This window comes from Zingiber officinale, chromosome 8B (assembly GCF_018446385.1).
Source record: "Zingiber officinale cultivar Zhangliang chromosome 8B, Zo_v1.1, whole genome shotgun sequence".
In the NCBI taxonomy this organism is placed as follows: Eukaryota; Viridiplantae; Streptophyta; class Magnoliopsida; order Zingiberales; family Zingiberaceae; genus Zingiber; species Zingiber officinale.
Genome location: NC_056001.1, coordinates 86,503,620 through 86,525,737, shown reverse-complemented (window position 1 = coordinate 86,525,737; position 22,118 = coordinate 86,503,620). Strand labels below are relative to the sequence as shown.

Here is a 22,118-nt window from a genome sequence, read left to right as displayed (position 1 = left end):
GTCCCATATAAGCTAGAATAAACTGATTTACTGATTTAGATACTTCTAATGCATTCAATTGAGCTGTTAAAATGCCTAGTTTGCATTTTTTTACTTAACTAACTATTTTATCGAACACTTAGTGTGCCCCAACTCTCCTCTCTATTAGGGAGACCACTTCTAGGCACCCGACAACGTCTAGAAACCCCCACTGAAGAGGGATTACGTGTCCGGCCCATCTAGAAGTGCTCAATAAATCCCTAAACCTGCGAGGAGGGTCAATTTCACGCTATGCGTTGATAAAAATCTGCATATAGCTAAACAAATGCGTAGAAAACCCAAACGGAGCTACTTATACTGCAGGTGAGGGGTTTCTTACCTCGTACGCTAATTTCCTTACAATTCTATTCGCTAGAATTCCCGTGGAGACGACTTCTCGACGATCTTCTCGCGTCTAAGCGTTCCCTTCGCGAAGGAGAGCGTCCTCGTGCCGGAGTTATCGCCGGAAGATGTCCTTGGGGCCCTAGGGAGAGAACCCTAGGTCTTCCTTGTGGTTGGCGCCGAGAGAAGGAGAGAAGAAGGGTGTTCGGCGTGAGGGTTTGGAGGGGAGGAGCTTGCCGAACCAAATTCTAAAAAAAATAAACCAAACCCAACCTAACTCTTCTATTTATATTAAGTGGATAATTGAACCCAACTATAATATAAATATAATTGATTCCTCTTTCTTTTAGCACGGCCCTGCTGGGTTCACCGGTTACTAAGGCTAACTAAAAGTTATCGGATCCGAGAGGTTCCGGGTTCGATTCCTGCCTAAGCAATTTTGCGGTTCTAATTATTTTTGCTGCTTCCGCTACTCGGAAAATTCCGGAAAAAATATATAAAAATTCCAGAAAAATCATAGAATATTTATAATGCAGTTTCGAGAATTTTCGGGCGTTACTGCATGCGACAGTGATACAACTCAAATAATGAGACTAATGTGCATAGCAATTTAAATGGAAGAATCTAAAACATAAAAGCATTCTATGAATAAACCATCAACATGAAAGAATAATTCTAACAATGCAAGAAGAACTTAATCCACCTAAATTTCACAACCAGTCTAAATACAAAATCTTAATAAATTCTTTAGCAAGGTCCCAAGGCTTCCATAGTCCAGACATCACACATCCATCCCGCACCTCCTTGTCGCCTTCCTTCACTATAACTTTCCTTTTCCTTTATCTACAGTAAGAGGAAATGCAACTATAAGCAGATGCTTAGTAAGCGCTGTCTACTCACAAAACTCAATGTGCATATAAAGATCTATAACAAAAACTAAAACAAACTGAAATGCTTAAAGAAATCTAAAACTAAAATGTTTAAACCCATCTTGATTTGTGTCTAGCAAACTCCAAAGAAAGACCGGAATCTACCATGCTAATTGTTCAGCTGTTTACTCTCAACCAAGCCAGCAGAAAAGAATTAAATCTGCACTACAATTTGGTGGTTGTTCTAGCTCATGAAAAATACAAAACAAGTAAATTTAGCTGCACACTTGAATCAGAATTGTACATGCTCAAAATTAACAAGGTAGTCTGTACTGGAAACAAATTAAAAACAAAAGGTCTACTGAATACTCCCAAAACTAAGGTTGTTCATGTCAAATGCATAGCACAAACAAAACCAAAACCTGCTGGAACTTAAAACCTATGTACAACTTGTTTTATTTGTTCAAAGCTTACACTTTTATACTTCAAAATAATAATAATCTTCCTCTTGGGCCCAGGCATAGTACCAAAGCGCGCTCCCTAATAGAGATGGGGTGGCGAACCACCAGTCCTACAAGGGTGAAGACCCTGGTCTTACCAGGGTCGAGACCTCGGAACCGGTTACCTGGATTTGTTTAACGATAACCTCGGAAGTCGGGTACTAGCCTCTTCAAATAAAATACTTGTTACTTGTTAATACTTCTAATAAAAAGAATACCATGGAAATTAAACAGCAAGCTAAAAAGAAAAAGGTTGTTCCTATTCAAAACTTATACTATTTTATTTTAATACGCAAATTGACATTCATCAACTCTCGGTTCTCCTCCGAGTTCTTGAGATCATCCTAATGTACTCTATAGTTTTATTTCTTCAGGTCATACAGATAAGCAAAATCAAAACTTGAATGACCAAATAAAGCATGTGCCACAAGCTTCAGCCATTTGATTATCATGTAAATGGATAGTAAAACAAATATTCATGGATTTTCAAGGATATCAAAAAAATATTCAATAACAATGAACCCACAGTAAGGGTTGTTCGTGCCCCTATCATAGCACAAACAAAAAATTGCAACTTGTTGGAATTAAAGCCTAAATTATAAGGCTGAAAAATCTAAATCACGTGCCTAATCTATGCAATTTATTTATTTTCCCTTTTGAGATTCATGGCAGCAAGCTCAAGAACAACTCTCCTTGCGACATACTTCTAAAAAACAAGAAGAAACAAGAATCTGAAAGCTACTCCTACTGCAGGTGAGAAGCACTTACTTTTGTTCTTGGACTTACAACCGAAATCGGCTTCTAGGGTTTCAAAGAGCTTGAGATTTCTGGCGACTCCTCGCGTCTACGCGTCCTCCTTGACGAGAGGATCGTGAGGATGTGAAAAACCCTCGGATTGATCCTTGGCTGGCCGTCAGAGATGAAGCCCTAGCTTCTTCTTCGTTTCCGCCCAAGCAGAGATCACCGCGCGCGCACAGTCGGGAGAAGGAGAAGTTTAGGTCACGGAAAAATAAAAACCTCAGTTCTCTCTTAACTTATCTCCCTTTATAACTAGGATATTCTGTTATCTATTACTGCTTAAATTAATTTCGCTATCTATTTTATCAGCACGGCCCTGCTGGGTTCTTGGTCATCCGAAACAACTTAAGACTTTGCTTAACTAGAGGTCACCGGTTCGATCCTCGGCTCGACCTCTTTTTGCCTCAAATTCGTTTCTTTTGGTAAAAATACCAAACGAACTCTGAAAATTACATAAAAATACTCTAAAAATTTCTAAAAATCTCTAGAATATTTCTAAAGCATTTCTAAATATTTTTAAGTACTATTCGGAGTCACAATGAGGAAATTTGGGTTGTTACAATTCCCTATACCTTATAAAAAGTTCGTCCTCAAACTTAGAATAATTTCGGATATCTCTGTCTCATACTGTCCTCACGCTCCCAAGTAGTTTCCTCGCGGTTCTGATTTTGCCAAATGACCTTCACTAGTGGTACTTCTTTGTTCCTTAGTCTCTTAACTTCTTTGTCCACTATCTGTATAGGTCTGCTCTTATAGCTAAGATCTTCCTGGATCTGCACTGATTGAGGCTGAATCACTTGGCTAGGGTCGTGGAGGCACTTATTTAGCATGGAGACATGAAATACATTGTGTATTGCTGACATGTCTTGAGGTAAGTCCAGCTTGTAAGCTACTTTCCCAATCCTCTCTGTGATCAGGTAGGGCCCTACATAGCGGGGACTTAACTTGCCCTTTTTGCCAAATCTCATCACTCCCTTCATAGGAGAAACTTTGAGGAAGACTGAATCCCCTACTTGGAACTCAAGTGGCCTACGACGTGTGTTAGCATAACTTTTCTGTCTACTCTAGGCAGTTTCAATTCTCTGTCTGATCTTCTGGATAGCCTGAGTGGTCTCATCTATCATCTCTGTCTGAATGCCCAGCTCCACTTCCATTTCTTTCCTTTCACCTACTTCTTGCCAGAAAATGAGTGATCTATACTTTCAACCATACAATGCCTCATAAGGTGCCATCTTGATAGTGGCCTGGTAGCTATTATTATAGGCGAATTCAGCTAAATACAGATACTTGCACCAACTGCCCTTAAAATCTAATGCACAAGCCCTGAGTATGTCTTCTAAAATCTGATTTACTCGTTCTGTCTGTCCATCAGTCTGGGGATGGAAGGCTGTGCTGAACTTGAGTTTGGTGCCTAATGCATTCTGGACACACTCCCAAATGTGAGAGGTGAATCGCCCATCCCTATTAGAAATAATCGACTTTGGGACTCCATGAAGTTTGATCACCTCCTTAACATATAGCTGCGCCAACTGCTCTATTGAGTGAGACACCTTGATGGATAGAAAATGGGCAGACTTTGTCAACCTGTCTACTATAACCCATATTGCATCGTACCCATTGGTGGTTCTTGGAAAACCTGTTATAAAGTCCATGGATATTTCTTCCCACTTCCACTCTGGTATTGGGAGGGGTTGCAGGACTCCTCCTGGTCTCTAGTGCTCTGCTTTAACCCTTTGGCATGTCAGGAAGGTACTGACATATTGTGCAATATCTCTCTTGAGTCCCGACCACGAGAATCTCTGTTTCAAATCTTGATACATCTTGGTGGAACCAGGATGCATGGAGTACGGTGTACTATGAGCTTCCTCTAGAATCTTCCTTCTCAATTCCTCATCGTTGGGGACACAAAGGCGGCTCCCCTAATAGAGGATTCCACTGTCTGATACCCGAAACTCTGAATTTTCTTCTTTTTGTATCCCTTGCTTGATCTTCTGGATATCTGGATCTTCACTTTGCTTTCTCTGTATATCCTCAAGTAGGGTTGACTCTAAGGTCAATGTAGAGAGTTTCCCATACATAATTTCAACTCTAAAGTCTGACAGTTCCTTTTGCAGTGGCAGTGCTAATGATGACAAGGGCATCAGGGTTGCACTGGATTTTCGGCTTAGTGCATCCGCCACTTTGTTAGCTTTACCTGGGTGGTAGAGGATTTCACAGTCATAATCCTTAACTAACTCTAGCCACCTGCGCTGTCTCATATCTAAGTCTTTCTGGGTAAAGAAATACTTCAAGCTCTGATGGTCGGTGAAGATTCTACACTGAACTCCATACAAATAATGTCGCCAGAGTTTTAGTGCAAAGACCACAGCTGCCAGCTCAAGATCATGAGTGGGGTAGTTCTTCTCATAGTCTTTGAGTTGTCTAGAAGCATAAGCTATAACCTTCTCCTCTTGCATGAGTACAGCTCCAAGGCCCATCTTGGAAGCATCACTGTATATGTCAAAACTCTTGTCACTCTCTGGAACAGTTAGAACAGGAGCACTGGTTAGTCTTTTCTTCAATGCTTGGAAACTTTTCTCACATTTGTCTGACCATTCAAACTTCTTGTTCTTCCTAGTTAGGGATGTTAGTGGAGAGGCTATCCTGGAAAAGTCTTCCACGAATTTCCTGTAATACCCAGCTAAACCAAGGAAGCTTCTGATCTCCCTGGCGTTCTTGGGTCTACACCAGTTGTTGACCACTTCTATTTTGGTAGGATCCACCTGGATACCTTTTTTAGAGATGATATGACCTAGAAACGCCACCTGCTCTAACCAAAACTCGCACTTTGAGAATTTGGCATAAAGCTGTTTTTGCTTAAGGGTCTGCAGTACTATTCTCAAGTGTGTGTCATGCTCCTCTGGGGTTCTTGAATAGATCAGAATGTCGTCGATGAACACGATGACAAACTTGTCAAGGTATTCTCTGAACACTCTGTTCATTAAGTTCATGAAAACCGCAGGTGCATTAGTCACTCCAAAAGGCATGACTACAAACTCGTAGTGTCCATATCTGGTCCTGAAAGCTGTTCTGGGTATATTACTTTCTTTCACTTTCAACTGATGGTATACAGAGCGCAGGTCTATCTTAGAGAACACTGTTGCCCCCCTTAACTGATCAAATAGATCATCTATTCTGGAAAGAGGGTACTTATTCTTAATTGTCACTTTGTTCAGCGCTCTATAATCTATGCACATCCGCATAGATTCATCTTTCTTCTTAACAAACAACACTGGAGATCCCCATGGTAAATGACTAGGACGGATAAAACCTTTTTCAAGCAGCTCCTGGAGTTGTTCTTGTAGCTCTTTCAGCTCTGCTGGAGACATCCTGTACGGAGCTTTTGAAATTGGACCGGTACCAGGAACCAACTCAATTTCAAACTCCACTTCTCTGTTGGGAGGTAGTCCATGTAGCTCTTCTGGAAATACCTCTGGATACTCACAGACTACCCGAACATCTTCCTACTTGGGTCCTTCTTGTTCTTCTGCATTCACAACGTACGCCAAAAAACCAGTACACCCTTTAGCTAACATTTGGTGAGTTGTTAGGGAAGAGAGGAGTTTCTGAGTCTTCCTCTTCGGCACTCCCGTAAACACAAAGGATGGTTCACCTTCTGGGCTGAAAATCACTTTCCTTCTACGGCAGTCCACCGAAGCACTGTACTTACTGAGAAAATCTATACCCAGAATGACATCAAAATCTTGCATCGCAAGGGCTACTAGATCAACATATAGCTCTCGGTCTGAAATTTTGACTGGTACAGCCCGAAGCCACTGGTTGGACTCCATGACTTCCCCAGAAGGTAGGGTCATCAAAAACTTGGAGTTCATGTTCTCTGTAGGCACCTGAGATTCCTTGGCAAAGGGTACTGATATAAAAGAATGGGTCGTCCCAGTATCAAATAGTACAGTAGCTAAATACTGAAAAATAACTACCTGACCTGTTATGACCGTGGAGGCACTAGCAGCTTCCTCTTTAGTGAGGGAGAATACTCTGGCACTGGCTAGAACTAGTGGGGCTTCCAACCTTCCTTGACTGAGCTGAGGTCCGTCCAGAGTTGCAGGCATGTAGTGTAATTGAGGATTGTTCCTGTATTGCGCTGCCTGTTGCTGAGGTGCTTTGAGCTTGTTAGGACACGCCTTGGCAAGGTGTCCTTCTTGACCACACGAATAACATCCAGTCATACCCATCATACAGGCTCCTGGATGTAGTCTCCCACATTTAGGGCAGGGAGGGAACTTGGCCTGCTTGCCTACTGGACCTCCCTTTTGGCTGTCTCCTGTATTCCATCGTTTCCTTTTGTTATCCTTGCCCTTCCAGTTCTGCTTACTTGCCTGGGGTTTCTGACTCCCTGCTGTCTTGTCTTCTATCTTGACTGGCTTGAGTTGCGTTTGTTGTGCCTTGATGCTGTTTAGATAGTGCTCAGCGACTAATGCCTTGCTGACCAGCTCTTCACCAGTTTGTGGTCGGTGAGTTCCACTACTCACGTTAAGTGCTATTTTTGGCCTCAGCATTCGGAGCATCAGTCTGACTCGTTCTTTCTCTGTACTTACTAGCTCTGGGCAGAGACGAGCTAGCCTGTTGAATCTCTTGACAGCTTCTTCTACTGGCAGGTCACCCTATCTGAATTCTATAAACTCCTGATAATGTTTATTGGTGATCCGTTGGCGGAAGAATTCTTCGTAAAACTCTGTCTCGAAGTTGACCCAGCTCATCTGGTTGGCTGCTCTCTTGCTCTTAACTCTCTCCCACCACATACGAGCATCTCCAAATAGGCAGAAGGAGGCACACTTGACCTTCTCGACTTCTGGCCAGTCAAGAAGCTCCATTGTGCTCTCTAGTGTCTTGAACCAAGCCTGAGCATCCCAGGGCTCAGTCGTGCCTGAGAAAATTTCTGGCTTCAGCTTCAGCCACTGTATCAGATATGCTTCTTGTCTCTTAGGTGTTGTGGCGACATCCAGGGCAGCTGGTGGAATCTCAGTCACCACTGGGGTCTCTACATTGATAGTTGGGGGAGTGGGAGGTACTGGCTGCCGATTAGCCATCAGATTGACAATCACTTGTTGCTGCTCTGCTACTTATCTCTGAAGTTGAGCAATAACTTCAGAGAGATCAGGTTCAGTTGTTCTGGGCTCTTTGTTCTCTTGAGTTCGGTCCTTAGTACGAGCGGTACGGGGACGCCCTCTTTTTGCCATCTAGTCATGCAGAGAGAGGGAAAACCTGAAATCGTCTCTATACCCTCTAAACATATATATATAAACATAGAAAAACAAAACGAGAGCTTTTATCTCCTTTAAGCATATATAAGCAAATACTTCTAAGGATTTCTCTTTACTGCAAATAATAAGGAAAGGCATATTAAATAAAAGAATTTAAGTACTTTCTTACTTGAAGACGACAAGACAGATGCTGATGTGTGTGTGATGCTGGAGAATGGGGACTGCTCTGATACCAACTGTAACGACCCCACCCTCCTCTCTACTAGTCTGTGAGGGTAGGACGTTACTTAACTATTAACTTTACTTAACTTGTGTCGCTCACATATTGATAGTAATACTTGAAACTCTTTGAAAACTCGATACATGCAATTTAGTAGCAGCTGGAAACATAAATAACTCATCTATAAATTTTACTCAAGCATTTGTTCTCAACTAAAATATATCAATCTGCACATGCATGCGATAGTAATACAACTAAAATAATGAGACTAATGTGCATAGCAATTTAAATGGAAGAATTCTAAAACATAAAAGCATTCTATGAAAAAACCATCAACATGAAAGAATAATTCTAACAATGCAAGAAGAACTTAATCCACCTAAATTTCACAACCAGTCTAAATACAAAATCTTAATAAATTTTTTAGCAATGTCCCAAGGCTTCCATAGTCCAGACATCACACATCCATCCCGCACCTCCTTGTCGCCTTCCTTCACTATAACTTTCCTTTTCCTTTATCTGCAGTAAGAGGAAATGCAACTATAAACAGATGCTTAGTAAGCGCTGTCTACTCACAAAACTCAATGTGCATATAAAGATCTATAACGAAAACTAAAACAAACTGAAATGCTTAAAGAAATTTAAAACTGAAATGTTTTAACCCATCCTGATTTGTGTACAGCAAGCTCCAAAGAAAGACCGGAATCTACCATGCCAATTGTTCAGCTGTTTACTCTCAACCAAGCCAGCAGAAAAGAATTAAATCTGCAATACAATTTGGTGGCTGTTCTAGCTCATGAAAAATACAAAACAAGTAAATTTGGCCGCACACTTGAATCAGAATTGTACATGCTCAAAATTAAAGAGGTAGTCTGTACTGGAAACAAATTAGAAACAAAAGGTCTATTGAATACGCCCAAAACTAAGGCTGTTCATGTCAAATGCATAGCACAAACAAAACCAAAACCTGCTGGAACTTAAAACCTATGTACAACTTGTTTTATTTGTTCAAAGCTTACACTTTTATACTTCAAAATAATAATAATCTTCCTCTTGGGCCTAGGCGTAGTACCAAAGCGCGCTCCCTAATAGAGACTGGGGTGGCGAACCACCAGTCCTACAAGGGTGAAGACCTTGGTCTTACCAAGACCGAGACCTCGGAACCGGCCACCTGGATTTGTTTAACGACAACCTCGGAAGTCGGGTACTAGCCTCTTCAAATAAAATACTTGTTACTTATTAATACTTCTGATAAAAAGAATACCTTGGAAATTAAACAACAAGCTAAAAAGAAAAAGGTTGTTCCTATTCAAAACTTATACTATTATATTTTAATATGCAAATTGCCATTCATCAACTATCGGTTCTCCTCCAAGTTCTTGAGATCATCCTAATGTACTCTACAGTTTTATTTCTTCAGGTCATACAGATAAGCAAAATCAAAACTTGAATGACCAAATAAAGCATGTGCCACAAGCTTCAGCCATTTGATTATCATGTAAATGGATAGTAAAACAAATATTCATGGATTTTCAAGGATATCAAAAAAATATTCATTGATAATGAACCCACAGTAAGGGCTGTTCATGCCCCTATCATAGCACAAACAAAAAACTACAACTTGTTGGAATTAAAGCCTAAATTATAAGGCTGAAAAATCTAAATCACATGCCTAATCTATGCAATTTATTTATTTTCCCTTTTGAGATTCACGGCAGCAAGCTCAAGAACAACTCTCCCTGCAGCATACTTCAAAAAAACAAGAAGAAACAAGAATCCGAAAGCTACTCCTACTGCAGGTGAGAAGCACTTACTTTTGTTCTTGGACTTACAACCGAAATCGACTTCTAGGGTTTCAGAGAGCTTGAGATTTCCGGCAACTCCTCGCGTCTACGCGTCCTCCTTGATGAGAGGATCGTGAGGATGTGAAAAACCCTCGGATTGATCCTTGGCCGCCCCCGCCGCCAGAGACGAAGCCCTAGCTTCTTCTTCATTTCTGCCCAAGCAGAGAACGCCGCGCGCGCACAGTCGGGAGAAGGAGAAGTTTAGGTCACGGAAAAATAAAAACCTCAGTTCTCTCTTAACTTATCTCCCTTTATAACTAGGATATTCTGTTATCTATTACTGCTTAAATTAATTTCTCTATATATTTTATTACCATGGCCCTGCTGGGTTCCTGGTCATCCTAAACAACTTAAGACTTTGCTTAACTAGAGGTCTCCGGTTCCATCCTCGGCCCGACCTCTTTTTGCCTCAAATTCGTTTCTTTTGGTAAAAATACCAAACGAACTCCGAAAATTACATAAAAATACTATAAAAATTTCTAAAAATCTCTAGAATATTTCTAAAGCATTTCTAAATATTTTTAAGTACTATTAGGACTCACAATGAGAACATTTGGGTTGATACACTCCTAGGCTATCTAGGTGCCGAGAGTTGCTCTAGGTGCCCTGATGACAAATATTTGATTGACACGCTGAGCTGGAGCATGACAACTGGATGACCCACATCAGCTGTCCAAGCGCTCAGAGTGGTTCCAACTACCTGGGCGTAGATAAACTTTAGGGATGACATTTTGATGAGAGCTCACCACATCAGCACAGTCCAGACACCTGAGAGGGGATCCAAGCACTCGGACAGGGCTATAAAAGGACGCTTTGACTAGCAGCTTCAGTACATCAACATAAATAACTTCCGCTTCTACATGTTGCTTCGAAAAGACCTCTACAATGCCCAAAAGCTGCTCTGACGACAACTATGTTAAAGATTTCTTTATTCAAGTCATCGATATCATTTTGTTATTGCTAGAGTTACTTATTCATAGTTGTAATTACATTTGTAACTTTTTAGATTGTTTAGTGATTGTCAACAAAAGTACTCTCACGTGCAAGCCTTGGAGTAGGAGTCACCACAGGCTTCGAACTAAGTAAATCTTGGTCATGTTAGCGTTGTCTTTTAGTCTCTTTCTTTATTCCGCTGTGCTTACTTTTTACGCGAATGTTTTTCAAAAAAAGTGAAAGCCATGAGCGTTATTCACCCCCCCCCCTCCTCTAGCCCTTTCGATCCTACAAAAGTTTTATCAGAAAAATTAGTTAAAGTAAAACTCATTCATATCAAGCCCACATTGGACCTGATATTTTTCCATATCAGGCCAAATGCAGGTCTAATATGTTTTATACTAGGCTCATAGGTGTTAAGGTTTAGATGATTTTTTTATAACATTTTAACACCTCTAGATAACCCAAAACAACAGTGGACTCCTTACAGCCTCAGAAATCTACTAGACCTGAAATGGGTCGAATCAGACTTGTCTAGGTCTATCGATGAATTTTGGTCAAAACTCACTAATCAGTCTAGATATCTCAGATTGCAATCATTTCATGTCCTATGGATTTCTTAGGCTACAAGGAATCCAACAGTATCATTCATTACATATTTTGACTTTTTTGGAAGTGTTAAAATTTTATTGAAATTTGCTAAACAAAAAACACATTCATATCAAGCGCATGAGGGTTAGAGTTTAGTTGATTTTTCTAATAAAATTTAACACCTTTAAACAAGCCAAAATATACAATAGGCAACACCATTGGATTCCATATAGCCTCGAAAATCTACTGGACCTAAATGGTTACAATCTGAGGTCTCTAGGTCAATCAATGCACTTTAACCAAATTAAATCCACTGATAGACCTAGACAAGTCTGATTAAATCCATTTCATATCCTATGGATTTTTGAGGCTATAAGGAGTCAATTTAAATTCTGCACTTTGGATTTCTGGTATTTTGATTTTACTTCAAAAATTGAAAATTCTATTTCTTTTACATTTTGAATTTGTGTTTGGAATATTTATAATCTTGTTCTTGCATGCGAAGTTCTAATCTTATAGGAGATCTATTACCCCTTCATCCTGAAATTAATAGAACATACCAAAGAAGAAGAATCCTACAAAGACAACAAGAAAAACAAGAATCACTTGAAATGGCCAACAAACCTCTCAAAGATTACACAGCACCATATGCACGTGGGCTTCAGTCTTGCATTACCAGGCCACCTATTGAAGCCAATAATTTTAAGATTAAGCCCGCAGTGATTTCAATGGCTCAACAAAATCAATTTGGAGGTAGACCACATGAAGATATGAACCAACACTTGGAAGTCTTTTATGAAATTTACAGTACCATGAAAATGAATAGAGTTCTAGAAGAAGCAGTAAGATTATTGTTATTTGGGTTTTCTATAAGAGATAGAACCAAGCAATGGCTTAATTCCTTACCTGTTAATAGTATCACATTTTGGGAGCAATGTGAGCAATAATTCCTTGATAAATTCTATCCTCCTAGTAAAACTGCTCACATGAGGAATCTTATAGCAAGCTTCAGACAGTCGAATTTAGAATCATTATTTGAAGCGTGGGATAGATTCAAAAACATGCTTAGGCAATACCCACATCATAGACTTGAGAAGTGGTTAGTACTACACACTTTTTATAACATAATCAACTATCAAACAAAGGTGTTCCTTGACTCTGCAACTAGAGGGGCATTAATGAATAAAAGTCTAGATGAGGCCAAAGATATTATAGAGAGTATAGCTTAGAACCATTATGAGTGGGCATCCGAAAGATGTGGAGGCTCATTCTCTAGAAACCTTATTAAAGCATCAGGAAAATTTGACGTGGATGCAATTACTTTTATGTCTACAAAGTTAGATACTTTGACTAAAAAGCTTTAGAATATGGGAACTAGTACGACTAATGCAATTGTATGTGTATGTGACACTTGTGGAAGCATGAATCATGCTCAAGACACTTGTCCTTTGGGGGTCATATTTGTACAAATAGATCAACTTGAGCAATGTGATGCAATAGTGAGTTATAATCAAGGATAAAATAATCCGTACTCCAACACATACAACCTTGGGTGGAAGAATCATCCAAACTTTTCTTACCAGAACAATCAAGATCAAGGACCATCCACAGGGGCAAGGCCAAGTTACCAACCTAGACAATAAAGCTATCACCAACAACCGTCACAAGGCTATCAACTATCCAAGATAGAAAAGATGCTTGAGGAAGTTCTTTTCGAGTAAAAGGAAATGAAAAATGAACTCAAGCAACTCAATCAAAGAATGGATAGCACTGAAAAACACCAGAAGATGCAAGATAGCCAAATTACCCAGATAACGTCATCTTCTTCAAGAGCACTAGGAGCATTTTCAAGTAAGCTTGATGTAAATCCAGTGGAATACTACAATAGAATAAAACTTTGGAGCAGACAGACCTTGGGAGATCCCCAAGTAACTGCTCCTAAAGGGATTGACATTCAAAAAGAGCCCTCTCCGCCTACACCAAACTCATTTAAGATTCATGATGATGAGAAGATTACCAAGAAGATTGAAGGGACTCTTCCACTAACACTCCAAAGTCAAATAGTCCATTTTTCACAAAGATTAGCTATGACATTGAAGGATGAAGAATTCAGTAAATTTTAAGAAAAGGTCAAAGAGCTTTATATTGAGGTCCCTCTGATTTATGCTCTTCATCAAATGCCCAAGTTTACCCAATTTTTTAAGGATATCATGTCAAAGTGAAGAAAGAAAGGAGAATTCGAGATCATGACATTAATGGAAGAATATAACACTTTATTCTGAGCAACCGCTCCCCTAAAGCTTCAATATACAGGAAGCTTCTCAATTTCAAGCACTATAGGAACTGGATTTATAAATAGAGCTTTTTATAATTTGGGGGCAAGTGTTAGCTCTTGGTACAGCGGGGTCGGCAAGAGGGGAATGAATTGTCTATAAGAAGAAAACAAAACCCCTTCCCATTCTTTTGACTTGTATTAGTAGCACAATTCTAATCAAGCAACATAAATAGACGAAATAACAACTTAAAAGGAAAATAAGTAAGAGACTAGAATTTTTACTTGGTTACAACCTAGGTGATTTTTTGTTAGAGTAGGTGCCCTGCAAAGCGAATTGTTGGCTAGGATTTTATAGACTCTTGTAAATAAACAACCTTTATTTTAATATAATTCAATTCAATTTGGCATTACTTTATCTTTATACCCATGTGATATGCATAGATAAAGTCCTTAAATATACTATAGTGAGATGTGGTAATACATATAATGGTCATCATGAAATACATCAATATTCACTGTATATTCTAAATTTGTTCCTAGTCAATTGGGCTGCCTAATAAATAAGGATAAAAGGCTGCTTGAGTTAGAGACTAGCATCTGTGATGTAGTGTATCATATTTCATTGGTAAGGACATAGAGATGTTCAAACATATAGATGGGTGATCATATGATGTTCATCGAACATCCCTCACACAAACTTTCTAAGTGGTTATCATTTATCGAGTAGATAAGTCTTTGGTTGTGGTTGTACACTAATAGTCCTTATGACCTGGGACAACACTGAGACTCTATATGTTGGGGCTACACTTTGACTCATTTACCGACTCTAATAGGGTCATTAGGGGGTGAGATTGGGTGTAGTAACGAAACATATAGGAGTCAGTGTATTGTAGTCGAGGATTCATCGCACACCTACAGGTGTAGATATCCTATGTAATATATTATTTTATAGTGAATGAAGTATCTGATCAGAGATATAAGATGTACATTAGGAAAGGAGTTTCATAATTACACATGTGATATCACTATAAGATATATCATATGGTTGTCGAATCAACATATAATCCTCAATATACCAATGGTTGTAGATTCGACCGGGATATATGAGATGAAGGGACCGGACTATACGTTAACCATAATCGGCTGGTTCTTACAAGCACTATTCAGTGATACCTAGGGAATCATGGGGCGGTGCTGCTAGACGCTCTTACCATGATTCGTTGAGTGTTAATCAGAATTAGTTTTGACGTCCAATAATTAAGGAGTTAATCATAGGATGGGGCTATTAAGGGTATGCCCGAATAAATGACAAGTATAGTCCTGAATCACAAAGAGTTGTGAACCCACGGCTAGTTGTATCCCTGAACCATTGAGGGTCACACAAGTATTGGTTTCCCTATTTTGCATTCAGAAAGTCAAATTCAAGGAGTTGAATTTGGCGAATAAAGTTTGATGTGATCAAACAGTGTATTAACAAATAAAGTTTGATATGATCAAATGTTAAATTGATTTCCAATCAATCAAAACAAGGAGAGTGGAAGAGTTTCACATAAACTCTATAAATTAGATTTATATTATTGTAATAGTGAGCAAATGCGTTTGTCGTGTCAACGATATTAGATCGTTGATACGATTACAATGGACTTATGTTATTGGATTTTAGAAAAATTCTAAAAATCTAATAGACAAAGATGGAAAAGATAATGGATTTTCAAAACTCAAATTGAAAAAGAAAATGTAATATATTAATATTTGCATCATGAGACAATGTAATACATTAAATATTACATCATGAAATAAATAAAAAAAAAAGGAAATGGGATTTGGTTTTCAACGTACATATAAAAAAAAGTATGTTTATCTTTTTTCCCTTATCCTCCACTTTCCCACTCACCCATTGATTCCACTAACACATGAATGAACTCCATTTTTTTTTTTTTTCTTTTCTTTTTGGAGAAGAACGAATAGAGATTGGTCTTGGGTGGAGTATTGTTCTTCCTTTCCTTGAAAAATACGGTAGCATCAATTTTGGTGTGCGCGCTGAATTTGGACAGCAAAGGATTCTTTCGGAGTGTTCAAGCATTTTTTTTCCTTTCCTAGAGTTTCGGCAGCCACGTCTTCATCTTCTCTTTAAAATTTCTGCAGCCACTTTCAGAGAAGAAGATAGAGATCTTCTCCCTCTTTTCCATCGAAAAGTTCCATCTCCTTATTGTTACTTCTCCTCTTCGAGAAGTATTGTAGTCGCCCACCTTCTTGCAGAATTTTGAAAGGCGTAATCCCTTGTTGAGGACTATTAGAGAAACCCTTGTGAAGGGGTAATGGGGTAGCCCCTCCCTCATCTCCGAGGAAATCGTTTTGACTGTCTCGACGAAACACGGTACTTGATCTCTAGTGCGATCAAGTGTTGGAAAGAGGATTCTGATCATGGACTGGATTAGATGAAGGAAATACGAGCTCATGACAACGACGAGGAGTTATTTCACTACAACTAAAATAGTTGGATTCATGATGTGCGTAGATTATATACACATTTATACATGTTTGGATGCACATCTACTTGAATTTCATTAGCATAATCTATGTTTATAGCACCCTATTTCATTATAATGTCATACTTCCATTATATTCTGTTCGGAGATATGCTCTTTGCTTGTTTTGATTGATAGGACGATATTTGGAGCAAAAATGGAGATAAAACGCACATGAGAGCAACATTGGAAGAACTCAAGTTGGGGTCGTGTAGGCCACATGGGTGTGTGGCCATCCCGAAGAAAATCAAGCCACGGCCATCTGACCCACACGGGCGTGTCAGCGCCCGTGTCTAAGCAGCACACGATCATGTCAAATGGCACGCCCGTGCTAAGTTTCTAGTGGTGAGGAAGGTCACAGCCATGTGACATTGGAAGAGGAGAAGAAGGTCATGGCCGTGTGAGCCACACGACCGTGTGACTCAACCCGAGAGGAAGCCGTGTGAGGCCGTGTGGATTCCACACGGCCGTGTGACGAAGAACACGGGCTGTGTCACGCCAAAACAGAGCTGTGCAGAATTCTGAGCAGATTACAGACCGATCGTAAAATGGCCATAACTTTGCATTCTGTTAGAGTTTTAGGATGTTCTTTATACCAAAACGTAGCTGACTTCAAGATCTACAACTTTTCTTCAGATCCAACAGAGATATAGCACTGCCTTCCCGTGCTAAATGGCATGCCCGTGCCTCCCAACCGCGGGTTCAACTGGACCTCCGCCCAGACTGCAGACTAAACTTTGAATCGCTATAACTTTCGTCTCGGTTGGAGCCAGGGCTCGATCCAAGTACCAGATTTTAGATAATTTAACGAGCTACAACATTGGTTCAGGGTGAATCACAAGAAAATCTGGTTTAATGGGTGAAAAATCTGGTTTACCGGACCCCTGTAATCCTAGTTTTCTTGGGCAGTTTAGAGGAGGTATAAAAGGGTCAAGATCCTCATTCTTTGACTCATCTTGGGTTCGGGACTTTGTCCCTCTCCTTGGGGAAGGGTTCTCCCACTAGTGTGAAACCCTAGAACTTCATTCACCTCCATCCCTTGACAATCCGTCCATCTCCAGAGTAAGGAGGCATCCCCAAGACATCGGAAATATCGGCAAGCATCTCTTCTTCCCCTTCTTCTCACATCTAGGGTTGTAAGTATACTTTATTTTATGTTTTGGGGTTGTTCTTCCTTTGCAATGCAGTATATCTCCAGATCTAGGATGTAGGAAGTATTTGTGATGTGATGGAGATGTAAACTATGTAGATTTGTCATGTTTCTATTCAATGACTTCTTAATGCCCTGTTTATGTTTGATGAAGCATGTGTGTGTGGAGCTTGTTTATATATCTTTTGTATATTTTATCAAATGATTGTATAGAATTGTTAATCCCGTAGAAGAGATACCCTAGATCTTATAATCGAGGGGTGTCGTGACAGGGCTGTCCCACTAAGAGACGTCTAGGGTATCACCTTGAAAGGAGAAGAAAAGCTCCAGAAGAAAATAGGGGATCGGACATAATCACTATTTCTATCTCTATGCTATTGTGTGTTAGTGTGTTTCTATGTTGTATGACCGAGGGGCGTCGTGACAGGGCTGCCCCACTAACGAACTTCATAAGAATCACTTCTATTTAGTAGCATAGAACATGGAGTAGGAAATCATACCGACTTATCCACTACAGGGGAGAGTCAGTAATGAATCTAACTTCCTACAAGAGCATGAACATAGAGGATAGGAACTAAGCAATCTATGTAACATCGCTTAGCTAGCATCACAAGGAAATCGAAATCCTAGAATCACACCTTAACCCATCTCTCACATCCTCTTAGCTCAACCCCTTTCAAGATCCATTCTCTCTCTTCCCTCTTTTCTTTCTCTTACTTTCTTTCCCAACTAATCTTATGTTTGTCTAGATAATTCACCGTGCAAAGTTAACTAGTGCTTAATCAATAGTTCCTGTGGATATGATATCTTTTTATTACTGACGACGAAACCGTACACTTACAGTTTTTAACAAGTTTTTGGCGTCGTTGTCGGGGAACTGTTTTCGATTAACATTAGTTGATTAGCATATGAGTTACTCTAGACATTTTTTTCCTTTTATCTTTTCTTTCTTGTTTTCATTATCCACTTTTTTCTTGCAATTTAAATTTTGCATTTTCTTTGTTGCTTTTCATATACCATTTTATTTCTTGTCTTTAATTCTTCATTTTTATTTTTTCTCATAATTTTTTTCTTAGATATCCATGAGCACTAACATGTCAAGCAGGCCCTTAAGAGATTTTTCTACGCCCATTCTGCAAGATTTATGTCTCCCATTATGCAACCTCATATTGAACCAGAAAGTTTTCAACTAGACCAAGACTTAATTTTCATGATACAAGGTCATAGATTTGGAGGAGAAGTATCAGAAAGTCCTTATCTGCACCTTGAGACATTTCTAGAGCTTTGTGATATGGTGAATTGTGAAGGAGTGTCAGTGGATGCAGTTCGATTAATGGCATTTCCTTTCAGTATTAAGGATAAAGCAAGGACTTGGTTATATTCTCTCGGTCCTCAAAGCATCACAAGTTGGAAACAATTGGAAAAGAAATTTCTAAATCATTTTTGCCTCCAAGTAGAACAATTTACATGAGGAATTGCATCACAAATTTTGCTCAGGCAGATGGAGAATCATTATTTGAAGCATGAGAAAGATTTAAGAGTCTACAAAGATAGTGCCCTCATCATGGTTTGGAAAAATGACTCACCTTGCACATATTCTATAGGGGAATTTCTTACTCAGATAAATGTTATTTGGATTCATCAGCTGGAGGTTCTTTTATGAATAGGAGTGTAAACGAAGCATATACATTAATTGATCAAGTGACATTGAATCTCCAAGAATGGTCAGATCACTACAAGAAAAAAGCTAATAGACAACGCTTTTAAAGTGTTGCCTTTGTGCTTGAAAAATCGTTGTTAAAGGCACTGTTGTTAAAAGTCTGCTCAACGACAACGCTTTTAAAGCGTTGTCGTTTGTAGTAAAGACAGCGCTTTTTGCAATGCTTTAAAAGCGTTGTGTATTTTTTGCAAAAACATCATTATTGCAACGCTTTAAAAGCGTTGTTGTTTTTGGCAAAGACAGCACTTGTGCAACGCTTTAAAAGCATTGTCTTTTTTTTAAAAAAAATTAAAAATCTATTTACAAAATCATTTTTTTATATTTACAAAACTATTAATTTTCTTTTACCATGTCCATATTCAAATTTGACATATAAAATAGCATTAATTAGCTCAGCAAATGATTTCAAACTCATACCAAACAATAGAATTCAACTACAAAGTATTAGTATTTACAGGAGAATTCAACTATATACAAAGACTGAATATTTCTGTTTCAAAGTAGTTAGTGACATTTAAATTTAAAACAAAAAAGGCACAAAATAGCTAGCCGGCCTCGAAGACAACGATCTGCATACTTACTTCTACTATATATATTGATCAAAATGGATTGACGGCTTGAGACTGGGACAAAACACCTACCACTGTGTATCTATCACAAAAAACAATACCATCAGTATTATGCAAAAGAAATTTTCGATGGTAATAGCTGAAAATAAAGGTCACAGTTCACACCATACAATAATTTTTAAGAGAAAAAGAATTAAGCATAAAATAATGGGGAATAGAGCAAAAAAAAATACATGTGCTACTTTGTTTCCACCATGGAAATATAGCAAAAAGAATAGCATAATTGGAGATGCTAGGGAAACCACTGTGAGACCTAAATACATAATTAGAGATGCAGTGCAAAAAGAACAACATATATTTCTTTGAGTTTCACTTCGCTTAGCATATATTAGAGATGTTTCTTTGATGAATATTGCTAATGAGCTTCACTTCGCTGTGAAAAATAGCTCTTGCTCTACTAGTTTGAGCAATTGCCAGCTGCTTTACCGCGACCGTTCTCCCATTTTTAAGTTGACCCTGTGAAAATTATAATTGTCAGTACATCTACATTCATTCTGTTGGTATAAGTATAGTATGAATATGATTATACTAACTTTTTTATTTTTTTTCTGTTGATAAAAAAATGATCACATATTTTTCCCAAAAATTTCACTTGGAAATTGTGATTCATCAAGAAAGCAACATTACCAACAGTAAAAGACTTCACCTTGTACACATCTCCGAATCCTCCTCCTAGTTTATTTTTTTCACTGAAATTATTTGTAGCATTTTTTAGATCCCTATAATAGAAATTTAGTGGCCCCTGTAATTTGGTTCCTCCCAATGTATCTCCTGCAGAAAGATAACCTCGTGAGAACTATTAAACAAGAAACAATAAAGGCACACCCAGTAAAAGAATGTGAATCAACGTGAGAATCCTTGAATCTGGTTTGACAACAAAATGCTAATTAAAATAAACACAATAAATTGTCTTGAACAAACACAATGCTCAGCTTGACAATGTGCATGTTTAATTGGAATGACAAGAATCAATCTTAAACACCTCTTTATTCTTGAATACTAACAAGCAGAATATGAACTCAAGTAAGCTCCACCTGTTGTTCATCAACAAAGCTAAGGAGGAGCTGATTCAAGATAATGACACAAGATCGGTTTGTACAAGCTAATAGAATGATGAAAAATAAATATTATCTCAAACAAAGTTCTATCATCTATCTATATACATATTAGCATCTGAATCATAAAGAACTTAAATTGTTTATAACTTTGGAAAAGATAAGGAGATTGAGCTTCTATGTTTCAATGTAAAGATCCATGAAGCAGGTGTACCCTATTGTTTGATAGTGGCCATAATGCACACTTCAAAAGCAAGGATTTATCGATGACATAACTATGCCATAGTAAAATAGTTGGTATGTTTCATGGCCGCCTTAAATGACTCTTCTAACGATAGCAGAAACTTGGTTGACTACTCAAATTTGTTATGAAAACCGATATGTATCTCGACTCCCGGACCTAATCAAACAAAATGATGATTTTTAAGCTTATTACTACCTACTAGGTACTATGAAAAATTAGCAGACCAATAAAAATAAGATGAGATTCATAAACCTTCAGAAGGATTTCGTTGATCTCTAGATCTTCTGATCCATAGAAGAGATACATCCCCTAGGTGTTTTGTCACAGTCTGAAGCCCCCTCGCAACCTCCTCCCTTAGCACCGAGAAGCATCCTTGCTTCTTCTCCATCCTCCGTACCGCTTTTCGCCTTCGTAAACCCTAACAAAAAAAAAAGACGAAACGAGGATGAATCTGCTTAAACAAATCCCCCCAGGCCATCAATAACAATTTGCTCCGACAAACTAGAGCAAGACAAAGACCGAGCTGCAAATATCGATCTTCCAAAGAGGAGGCCAAGTGCAGAGGCGACGATCCAAGAGCGGAGTGATTAGGGCATTTACTATTTGACGAAGAGGTGAAGGAATTCAGAGGAGAGGAGGTTCGCGGAGAGGAGTTCGCCGGAGAGGGGTTTGCTGGAGAGGAGTTGGATGGAGAGGACATGAGAGGAGGAGTTGGAAGGAGAGGGCGTGAGAGGGGTTCGGGAAGATAGGCATGAGATGAGGAGTTGTGAGAGGGGTTCAGGAAGATAAGCATGAGATGAGGAGTTGTGAGAGTGAAACCTAAGGGTACTTGATCCAACGGTTTGTATTATCCCAGATTTAGATGAGGATTTAACAATACACAACGTTTTTTAAAAATCGTTGTCGTAGACACTAAAAAAATGCTAATAGACAACGCTTTTCAAAAAGCGTTGTATTTGACCCATAAAAATCACTAATAAACAATGATTTTTAAAAAAACGTTGTCTATTAGTAAGAAAATAAAGAAATAGACAACGCTTTTCACTAAAAGCGTTGTTAAAAAGAAAAAGACAACACTTTTTTTAAAAAGCGTTGTCTTTTAAGTGTTGTAAAATCTCAATTTTCTTGTAGTGGATAAAAG

General features: G+C 38.8%; 1 non-coding gene and 1 pseudogene across 1 annotated transcript; both read right to left on the bottom strand.

Annotated features, from left to right (window-relative positions):
* Positions 1-12,368: 12,368 nt before the first annotated feature.
* Positions 12,369-12,466, bottom strand: LOC122018280 (annotated as a pseudogene).
* Positions 12,467-18,794: 6,328 nt separating this feature from the next.
* Positions 18,795-18,900, bottom strand: LOC122018244. The gene has a single exon (XR_006121672.1). It is a non-coding gene; the product is annotated as a small nucleolar RNA R71 (small nucleolar RNA).
* Between the last annotated feature and the right edge of the window lie 3,218 nt (positions 18,901-22,118).